An 11265-nucleotide genomic window follows, 5' to 3' on the forward strand; every position below is an offset into this window, starting at 1 on the left:
AAATTATTATTAGCACATTCAAGAAAATAAATTAAATTGGGTTAGCTTAAGTGTGTGTACCCTTGGAAAAAATTAATTAAATGATATAAGGTTCTAAGGTTCTAAGGTTTTTGGGTGAAAACCATGGTTTGAGGAAGCCAAGTGGAATTAAGGAGGTGGTAAGTGGAAAATGGTAATTGAAATTATACATATAGTTTTTTGCTAAATAGTTTTAGTAAACTATAGGTTAGCTAGTGGGTTGTTACATGATGAGTGGTGTCGGGCTCCCTCAACTCTAGTTACATTAGTGCATGGTGGGATCTTGATTTAGTAAGCCTTAGTCTAGCGCCTTTGCCTTGGAGTTAACTCATCTAATGTGAAGTGCATGGTGGTTGGAACTCATACATGCCAAAATAAGTGAATCCCATACATGTGAAGGAGCCATCACCTGTATAAAAAAGTAGTCCCCTCTCTCATTTTTTTTCCATGCCTAGTAAATGAGCTCCTTTTTCTAGTATTTCCCATCATAAATACCCTTCTTACACACTCTACTTGATAAAGTACCTATATGTGGTAAACTACTTTAAGTAATAAGATTTTATGTGAGATATTGGAAATTATCATTAAAGAATTGTGCTATGACTAAAACCTTAATAGAAGGCTAGGTGTACGACTTAGAGTGTTTAGTTGTGATCCCAAAAAGGATGAGTGAAACAGCATTGTCATATTCTATAAATCTTTGACTTTAAAGACAAGTGCTTTTAGTCTAAATTAAGATTATGTGTCCTTTATAAACCTGGCATTATTGGTCTAACTAAAGGATAAGCCTAGAAATTGAGAAATCAAAGGATACAATAAGTTGACCCTTAGAGACCTTTAGACTTAAGGGAAAATAGAGTCACATAAATATTATTCAAAATCTTGGATAGAGTTCGATCTGATTAGGGAAACACATTTGGATATTTAATGGAGGACTAAGACTCTATCATATCGGAGCTTGCAATGATTTACCCCGTTTCACGATGCATGAGTGATGCATGGTGGCTTGATCATGTTTGATATTTGTTTGGATATTGTTTGTTGAAATATTTAGCGGAGCTTATGAAGATACCTGACAAGTTGATGTGATGTTAGGTAGATGTTATCCAAATGGAAAGAGTGGAGAGATGCCAATCTAGAGCTTCCCTCAAAGGTAAACTTCTTTACTCAAGGCACAGTCCAAAATCAACCAAAATGGCAACTTATGTAGTGTTGCAAGGGCCGGATTTTACCGAGATACTTATAGGCATGACCCCACAGCCCAAAGGATTGATCGACAATATATGCCAATACTGAGTATCTACAACCGACATGAGTACTTGGATAAGCTACAATACAATAAAATCTTGTTAACTTTTTGAAGCTTCCATCACTACCCCAAGGAGAACAGATGGAGGATTGGATGCAACAGGTGATGAGATTTTTTTTGGAAGAGCACAAGAGGATTTTCATGTGCAAATGACTCGCAAGATCTTTACAACTCTTTTGATTTGCTTAAAGAATTTTAAGGATGTGAAGATAAACAAAAGCTTGCATATTAATTATGAGCACCCTTGCCAACAACTGGTGTTTGACTTCACCATCGGCCCAACCCATCGCCGCCGCCGGCTGCGAGATATATGGATACTACTAGTGGGTTCGTACCTCCCCACCCATCACATGCTGACCTTCGAGGAGTGTTTCTCGATTGAATTTTTCCAAGCAGCAAAAATGTCAAGAAATTTCCAACCATTCTCCATTAACCCACTCCTCCAATTTGAAGCTCTCCGTAATTTTGCGGCCAACTCGATGGTCTACTAATAAAAATGCTTCCGAGGATTGAAGCTAATCTAGGCAAGGGGTTGCTACTACTTTTTCCATACACATGATATAATCCCTACCCTAGCTTAGGACTCTCACTCTATATATGGTTGAGGGCCCCACATAGTAATAAAATCTAGCCATATAAGGCTTTTGTAAATAGAAGAGAACTGGTAACCCCAAAAGTGTGGGTGTGGCCACGCTAGCCCTATTATATATAAGTGACTTATGGAGGTTTGTAAACATATTTTGGGTAATACAAAATCTATCTTGAGCTCGAGCTTGGAGAGCTACTCTACTTGCATTATCTTGTGATCTCATGTCTCTTACTACTTCCATTTTGTTGCATGTCTATGGCTAGGAATCTTGCTTACTTGCTTGCATGCTTAGGTGAGTGAGTGTGTGTGAGTGCATGTTGAGAGCTTGAAGCTTACATTGTTCGTCTTGTGATTGCTAGTTCTGGAGAAGGAGAACTTGAGAGAGAGAGAGAGAGAGAGAGAGAGATAGTGTACGTGAAGAGAAAGCTTTCTAGCTTCCCTCTCATTATGGTTGTGTATTACAAAGAGTCCAAGCAATAGGCTTGATAGAGCTCAAGGATTTGACACCCCTTGAGGCTTCCATTTCCTGTGAATAAACTTTTACAGGTTCATACTTCTAGCTAATGCGTGTTGTTACGACAAACTATAACTCCCCTGAACATTTACCCAACTTTTTATTGCTTAGTCATTTGTTGCCTAAGTGCCACTAGGTCTTCTATGGGTATAGCCTACTGGTGTAGCATGTGGCTCTTTTCCTTTTTTCACGGATCTTCTTTGAAGGCACTGTGCCAAAAGGTGCTTCTAATGGGGTCCCTTTAGTGAGATTCCTTGAAGAAGTTCCCATAAAGATATTGTCAAAATCTATGGCACTCCTACAACATGGCTCAAAGTTTTTATGTTTTTTTTGAGTATAAGGCATTATTGCAAGGTGGAATCAAGGATTCCTTAAAGGTGCTTGTAATGGGGTACCTTCAGTGAGATTCCTTGAAGAAGAAGTTCCCATAAAGATATCATCAAAATCTATGGCACTCTTACAACATGGCTCAAAGTTTTTTTTATGTTTTTCTGAGTATAAGGCATTATGCAAGGTTGAATCAAGGATTCCTTCAAGGAATCTCCCAATTAGCTATTTATCAAAGAACTTGTCATTGTCAGAACATCGAGATTGGAGGTGTCTCACTATGTAGTCTTTGATTAATTTCTTTCTCTTGTTATTTTGACATGGTATAATTGATCAACTAGGGGTTCAACAGGTTCCCTGATGGGAATAGCCAATCATGAATGCAGTGGCAATCTTAGTGACCGAGTATTCAAGTGATACCGAGAAGGCGCTAGCTTAAGTGAGGCCTATTACTAGGAGACTATCTCTTCTGAGCCTCGTGTGGACCAAGAGTGCTTGACTCCCCTACCACCACTCAAAGGAGTTTCATGAATGTGATTGGAGACATTATCACAGGAGGTGGAGGATTGAGTACAAATATCCTTCTTGATCTCGTGTACATGAAAGGGTGATCAACTTAGAGCACACCCTTCCGTGATACAAGTCGCATGGTGTCTCTGGAAATTCTAGATTCAGCAATATTTTTTAAGTGTTTAGTCTATGTTTGACTTGTGGAACATGCTCTTTCTTTATTAAATCTCACCCTAATTAAACCAAAAAGAAAATAGTAAAATAAGAATTAAATACTACCAAAACTGATGGATTTGGGCTATGTCCATACTCCAAATGCAAAGTATAGAAAAGGAGTCCTAAGTGAGGACCTGAACGGTGCCAAAGATGTTCACCTATTTGAAAACACTTAAGCCTTGCAATATAGAGAGAAGAAAAGAAAGGATGCAAGGGCCCTTACCGGCTTGCACCTCTAGCTACTCAGTAGAGCAACCCTCGCTTGCGGAGAGCTAGGCTTTTCATTACTCCCCCTTCATGTGGAAAATAGCAAACATGCTCTCCACTACTTCATTCTAGGCTCCACTTCTTCATTTTGGGTTACCATGTCCTATTCATATGATATGGTCTTATATGGCACACTCTATACCTCTTATGCAAATGCAACTAGTATACCATGAATCTGTGTCATTCGGAACGATGGCTATCCCATTCCCCAGCATTTGGCCATCTAGAACAATCTAAACATGTTATCCTTAGTTTGAAGGTGGCTAAGTGGATATGAAATGTTATAGCAAGATCAAGCCATTATAACACGTGTAAAAACACGTGTAAGAGGTTACAGAGATTGGAGGTAGTAGTTAGAAAACTGAAATGTCTTTTTATTGTTCTATTTAAGTAGCCTAGATATGGCTGTTTAAGGAGTAGGTGGGATTCCTTCAAAAGGCGATGATACACCATGCTTTGCGTGTGTTTTTCAATATATTTTTCCTATAATATGGAATGGAATATAATGTTTTTTCACTTGTCCCCATGTGTCTTGTTTTCCAGTTCGCGAGATGGTGAAAGCCCGTGAACATCGAGCATACTTATAAGGATAGTCCCAACAAAGTGACATTGCACCAGTGGTAGAGAAGCATCAACCACCACTTTAATGAACTTGAACTTGTTGAGTGTACAAGGAGGACTTTCAATTATATTACCTCTAGATGTCTATAGTTAAAAAATGCTTGGCCTGTAGAGCAAGACATGCTAGGCCACCTAAAAGAAATGCTTGGCTTGTAGAAAGACATGCTAGGTCACCTGAAAGAAATGTAACAATGGTTGTTGAGCCAGAAGAAATGGTGAGAGCAATAAGTTGCCAAGCAAAGAGGAAAGAAAGGCTTTAAACACAAGAACACAAGAAAAGAAGCCTCAAAAAATAGTAACGGTGATGAATTGCAGGCTATTCAGGGCCACATTAGAGAAGTAATTAAAATCCAGATAGCCACATTGCACAATGCTCTATAGTTAATAGTGATGAATTATAGGCTAATGCTAAAAAGGAGTTGGTGGTACAATTTAGCTCTGAAACAAAATTATCCCGCCTGAATTTCTCATTAAAAATTAAACTTTGCTTTTTACACTATATGGCACACGTGTCCGAGACACCACTTTGAGGTGCGCTTCAACGTGCTTTGACTAATAGGCATGTGAACCATCAAAAAGCTAATGCAAAAGGCCCTATGCATAGCAACAAAGCAAAAAAAAACCTATGCGTAAGTGCCTACATAGAAAGCCTTATGTAAAAGGACCATAATTTCCCATAGTTAGGAAAATAATGTCCATGTGGCATAACTAGTGCACATATAGATGACACACCAAGATGACAACTTTGGCACCTATGCAACTAGTATGCTTGGTGAGATTATGGGTGATATGTGGCCAGTGCTTTATAGGCTATGTGACAACCATTTTGGTGCAGTTATAGCATAGTTATAATGCTAGCTTAGTAGTTGGGTTCACCCTGTGGGGTAGACCATCTATATGTTATAGTAGGAGAGTACTTCCCCATGTAGTACATATCTTATCTTTATGTTATAGTCATAGAGAAGAGTAGAGAAGAGAAGCAAAGAGAAGATAATGCAGTATATCTTTACGTTATGCTATGGTTATAGAGAAGAGTAGAGAAGAGAAGCGAAGAGAAGATAATAGAGTATATCTTTATGTTATGTTATGGTTGTAGAGAAGAGAAGCAAAGAGAGGAGAATAGATTATGTTATCTTTATGTTATGTTATGGTTGTAGAGAAGAGAAGCAAAGAGAGGAGAATAGAATATATCTTTATGTTATGTTATGGTTGTAGAGAAGAGAAGCAAATATAAGAAAATTTAGCCATCCATCTTTCTTGTGTGCTTGTCTACTCGCGTGTGTGTGTGTGTGTGTGTTTTCTTGTAGTAATAAGGAGCTCAAGCTCACCATCTCCCCTACATTCTTCTCACGGTATTAGAGTGGTTGTGTGAAGACCTCAACAGGATAGCAAAGAAAGTGGTACATGGGTAAGGGTAACTTTATGTATTTCCTTAAAAGAAAATCTCTACAGGTAGCTGCTAGGCAGGAACAATAGTGAGGTACACTATCACATCTAGAGTTGCCCTTCAAAGGGGCATTGTATTGTGATTTAAGAATTTGGATTCAAGGCCATTTTAGGTCCCCGTTTTGGCCATACAAGTTTTTCATTGTCACTCTGTGAAAGTGTTAATTCCGACTATGTATGCCTAATTTTTGGTTCGGTGCAAAGTTGCAGCATAAATTTAGGTGTAGGACAATCTATGCAGAGAATTTGAGATTTGCAGGTTATTGGTGGCTGTATGTTTATGTGACTACTTCATATAAAGTTATAGGATGATAAGTTTACAATACCGCTATATAAACCTGTTATATGGATGCATGCTTATGTGACTACTTCACATAAAGTTTTAGTACAATAAGTTTACAATACCACTGTGTTGGAGATTGCAGGTTTGCTGTAAGTATAGAAGTTTTTGTAAGCACTGTGTTATAAGTTGTTTTTGCTGGTAATCATGTTAATCTATCCTAGATTGTGAGCGAGAAGCTAGATAAGAACAATTTCCAAGCATGGAAGTTCAAGATGAGAAAATTTATCATGGTGAGAAAAGGATACTGGGACTTTATTTGAGGTGATGAGGAGTCAATGCTCCTGAAAGAAATTGTTACTCCTTAACATGCGTAGGCCTTCAAATCATGGCATGAGAGATCTAGCAAAGTGATATATTAGCTATGTATTAATTTGTCACATGCTATAATTGGTTATATATAGGATGCATAACGACACCTAAGGATGAATGGGATACCTTGGTTAAGTTGTATTGCAGAAGAGGAAAGGAAGATGTAGTTAAAGCACAAGAGCTTTCCTCTAAACAACAATGTGCAGAGGAATAATATAAGTATTAGTGATTCCTCACATTGAAAGTTAAAGGGCTTGCAAATTCTTTCAGCAGCTATTGATGTGACGAGACTTGGTGTCGATCACAAATGAATGCGCTTGGCAAAGAGTATGACCAGTTTAAAAAATCTATCCAAACTTTGGAAAACTTCCTAAACTTCAAAGATCTTAGAGCCCTTCTTATCACTAAGGAGATGAATGTCGAGAGTAAAACATCTTCTAAGGAAGATGAATGTTGAGAGTAAATCATCTTCTAAAAATATGCAAGAGCAAGTCTTCTACACGGACACAGGTAGAGTCTTAGGGTGCCATTGGAAAAAGCCTTCCATAAGCCAAGGTTTGAAAGCCATGAGGCTCCAAGAGTCAAGAGGTTAAAAGATATCAAAAGGTAGAATAGTAGTCCATGAGCCCCCTTTTATACTTGAGCCCATAAGCAAGGTCCTAAAGCTAATCTAAAGTTGTTGTTGATTCATTGCAAACCATCCCCACCTATAACAATTTCACCCTCAAAATCAAAAGGGTGGTCATGCAAAAATTAAATATATACAAAAGGCTATCTATAAAAGCTAAAAATTATGACCAAGGCACTGTCATGGAAGACCCAAATATCATAACATGGAAAGTATGACCCCTAGGGTCGAATGGAAAGAATGAGGGCCTCCCGTCAATGATGAAGCTAAGCAATCTCCCACCTGGAAAGCGTGAGAGACCACTGTCAATTATGAAAGCAGTCGGATATCCTCCAGGGTCGAAAGTAAAGTGCAAGAAGCCAATGTCGATGACGAGGCTAGGTAAGAATCCTCCTAGGTTGAATAGATAAAATAAATACACATAAGAAAATAGGATTGCGTCGACACCCATAGAAGCCAAAAGAGCATATCTCAAGGTTAACATCATGCGAGAATAAGTGTGAATCAATACCGTCATCCCATGTAGCATCACCCAAAAAGTCAAAGAAATGATCCACTACTTTAATAGGTATATGGGCATGAACCAAACCATGCACTACATCCTCATATGCAAAAACCTCTATGCATGTATGATGATCTAGGATATCAATATAATCATCAGCATCATCATAGTCATCACTAAAAAATGAAGAGGTATCCTCACATAAAAGATAAATGGTATCATCTCCTAAATCATCATCTGTGGCATCCCTGAGGCCTCCAAGGTCATTCTCATAAACATGGTATATCTCCATCAATGATGCCCTTATGTGTCCTACATCCTCCCTACATCCCATGATAAATCTATCTCCAGCAATATAGGATCTAAGGAGATGTCTAGATCAAATGCAAATCTCTCAAGATCTATGCCATATGATCTACAATGGATATGATCAATATGCATAATCCTACTATGATGTCTAATATCAATGAAATTCACTACTCTCATGCACTATCCTTGACTACTCAAATACATGAACTCTATCCACACAAATGCTGCCAAGAATGCTATGAATACTAGGAGTAGTCGTATTAGTGATATCTTCACAAATAGAAATTCTAGAAGAATAGCCTGATGCATTCAACACTAGGGACTTAGGTCTACGCTCATAGGTGTCTCTATCACTCATATATGCAGAGTATCACGAACCTCAAGTGTGCTAATGGATACATCACTAATCAAATGCACACTATCCTTTAGAATGTCACCACAATCAACTAGAGTATCCACATGATCCATAGGAAAGATAATAAGCATAGAAATGTCTATGCTCGATATGCTCACTGTCATCTCTACCCTCGAGATCATGCCCACATGATCTCACTCACACACATCACTATCATATACATCATCATCATGCGCAGATGTGTCAGTGGCATCATGTGCACATATATCACTATGATCATATGTATGTGTGTGTGATACATCAATGTTATCATATGTGTGTGTGTGTACAATACAACATCATCCTCATCATTCCCATCATGATACAATGAATGAGTCAGTCTAAGTAAATGAGAATTAATGAGATGATGGCTACTCAATGTCGTGGGCAAGTCGTAGAAGCTATTGAGGCTCATGCAAACACCACTACCGCCGATAGAGAGGCCAAAGTGTAAACATGCTCAATACACGTCCTCCAAGGATCCAATCCTGTCATGCCATAGCTTACCAAATATACTCCATGAATGATCATCATTACCCATATAATCATCTATGGCCACATCACGAACATCATCATCATCCTTAGAAGTATCCGTGTCAGTGTATTCCACACCCTCATCAGAAACATAATCACGATCAAACGAGAGTGTTGGAAACTCAATGAAGTCACCAAAAGAAGAATCATCCCACGCAAATAAGACTGAACCATCTGTGCCGCTATAACCAAGCAATGAAGTGATGAAATCATCGTGTGTAGACCACCTAGACCATCTAGCAAATATCTCCTCCTCATCGAACAAATGCCAAAAATGACTAGGCATCAAACTGTGAAGCTCAAACATCCAATACTGGTATGAATATGTTACCTGATGATAGCAAGAAATTAATGAGTGAAGATGTAGAGGTCTAAGCCTCGAAATGCCAAAGACGTGCGAATGCGGTAAAATATATGCAACACATGACACAAGAAGACAAATCACGATAGCAATTGTAAAGCCGTGTGATGGTGTATGAGCGGCTCTCCTACCATCACAATCAGAAATGCTAATGGCGGGGGGATCCCGTGTGTAAGGTGTAGAAGAGGCCACAACGCCAAGTGGTGTGAAAGGCCTGGCGCCGCAAGATCGCCTCATCCGGCGGATGCGGTCGTACTGTCCTCGCAGGGTGTGGATCAACTCCTGCCAAATCCCACGTACAGTCTCTGTTGGTGGCTCCAATCTTCCCTCAAAGGCCGTAAAGCACCGGGCCCTCCAGGTGAACCAGATGGTGAGGCTGCTGAGGAGCTCCCATCGTAAATCTCGCTCCTGTGTCCAGCTGGCGGACGAGAAATCCAGTGCTGGAACCAGGCGAGGCTGGCCCCTAATAAATTTGATGGCCTGACTGTCCTACTCCATCTCATAGCCCATAGCAGGCCCTGACGAAGTCGACCAAGCAGCGGCACCCCACGTAAACATACCCTCTGGAGAGAGGGGAGCCAGAATACGCAGCATCCGCCCCGCAGCCAAATCTGCTGCGCCTGAGGGCAATCCCAAAGGCAGTGTCTCTGTGTCTCCATAGGGTGGCCGCATCGGGCGCAGGCCGCCGGAAGACCGCTGTAAACAAGCCAAGTGCCAACTGCTGAGCCCCTATGGGCGACCAGCCACCATTGAAAAGTCGAGATCCTGCAGGCCTGTCGGCTAGCCCAGAGTCGAGCCCAAAAATCCTCCAGGAACTCCTGTGAGAGTCCCTGTAGTAACCGCCAATGCCCCGCTGCCGCTGGAGAGACCGTCCTCCTCGCCGTCAAAATATGCCGCCCCAGCCGAACAGTATACTGGAAAAAGGTGATCTCTGTGGCCTCAAGGGATGCATAAGGATCGTGCCACTCATACTCCCCGGGGTCCCACTGTAGCCGGGCCAAGGGGCGCGCTGCATATGCCCATATGCGCCAATCCGGGAGCACATCAGCAGGATCGGGGTCTATATGCCACTTTCGAGAAGCGGCGGCCACTACCCGAATCCTCTGAAAGGTGCACTCTGCAACCAAAGGCGACTCCTCCTCCACTCGCTGGAGTCTGCCCTCATCCTGAATCTCATAGTAGAGGCAACTGCCATCCTCAGTGCAAGCTTTGACAGCAATCAAGATCTCCAACTGTGTAAAGGCTCCCATCCACCGTGGGGTCACTGGCTCGAGAGGCGTGAACCACTCCTCTGTGAGTGCCTCCTGAATATCATCTCTCATAATCAAGCCCCCTCTGAAGTGACTTAGCCTCTCCACCTGGATCTCCTCTGGGAGACTGCAGAAGGCCTGCCAGTCTCCAAAACTACGAGCTGGGCCTGTCGCGCTAAAGGCCCCTAGGCTAAATGAGGCCAAGAACCGAGCATATGACCCTGCTCTGTGCGAACCGCTGGGCTCCAGATGAGCGGCTGTCTGGCCCGCTCCTCAACATAAGAAGGAGGTCGCTGAGAGAGCCCTGGTCTCAGCAGCTCCCAAGCTCTCAGGATACTCAAAGCAAATCTGTCCTCTCATCCTCTACTGAGGCCTGTCCTCCTTATCTCTATGAAGATCTAGCGAATCTCTGGTGCCCAAGTGCCCCCTGCTGGGGGCGCCTGAGCCTACAGCCGCTGCAAGAGGAGCTCTTTCCAAGGCTCACTGCCTGGAAGCAACCCCCGAACAATAAGCTTCCCCAATAAGGCTCTGCTCTGATCGACTGGATCTATAATGCCCAAACCTCCCTGAGCCAACGGAAGTGTAATAACTGCCCATGCAACCTTTGCCCGAGCTGGCTGACCGTCCCGCGCCCAGACCACAGAAAGTTCCTGATCAGCCTCTGTACTTGGTTGATGCAAGAGCTCGAGAAGATCCAGCAAGACGTAATGTACCACATGGTCGCTAACAGCACCTGATTTGCCACCACCACCCTCCCAGCCAAGGATAGTCGAGCTGTACTCCAATACAAAAGCTTCTTCCGAATGCTCAGAAGAAGC

Source organism: Cibotium barometz, chromosome 12 (assembly GCF_041138505.1).
Source record: "Cibotium barometz isolate CiBa-2024 chromosome 12, ASM4113850v1, whole genome shotgun sequence".
Lineage (NCBI taxonomy): Eukaryota > Viridiplantae > Streptophyta > Polypodiopsida > Cyatheales > Cibotiaceae > Cibotium > Cibotium barometz.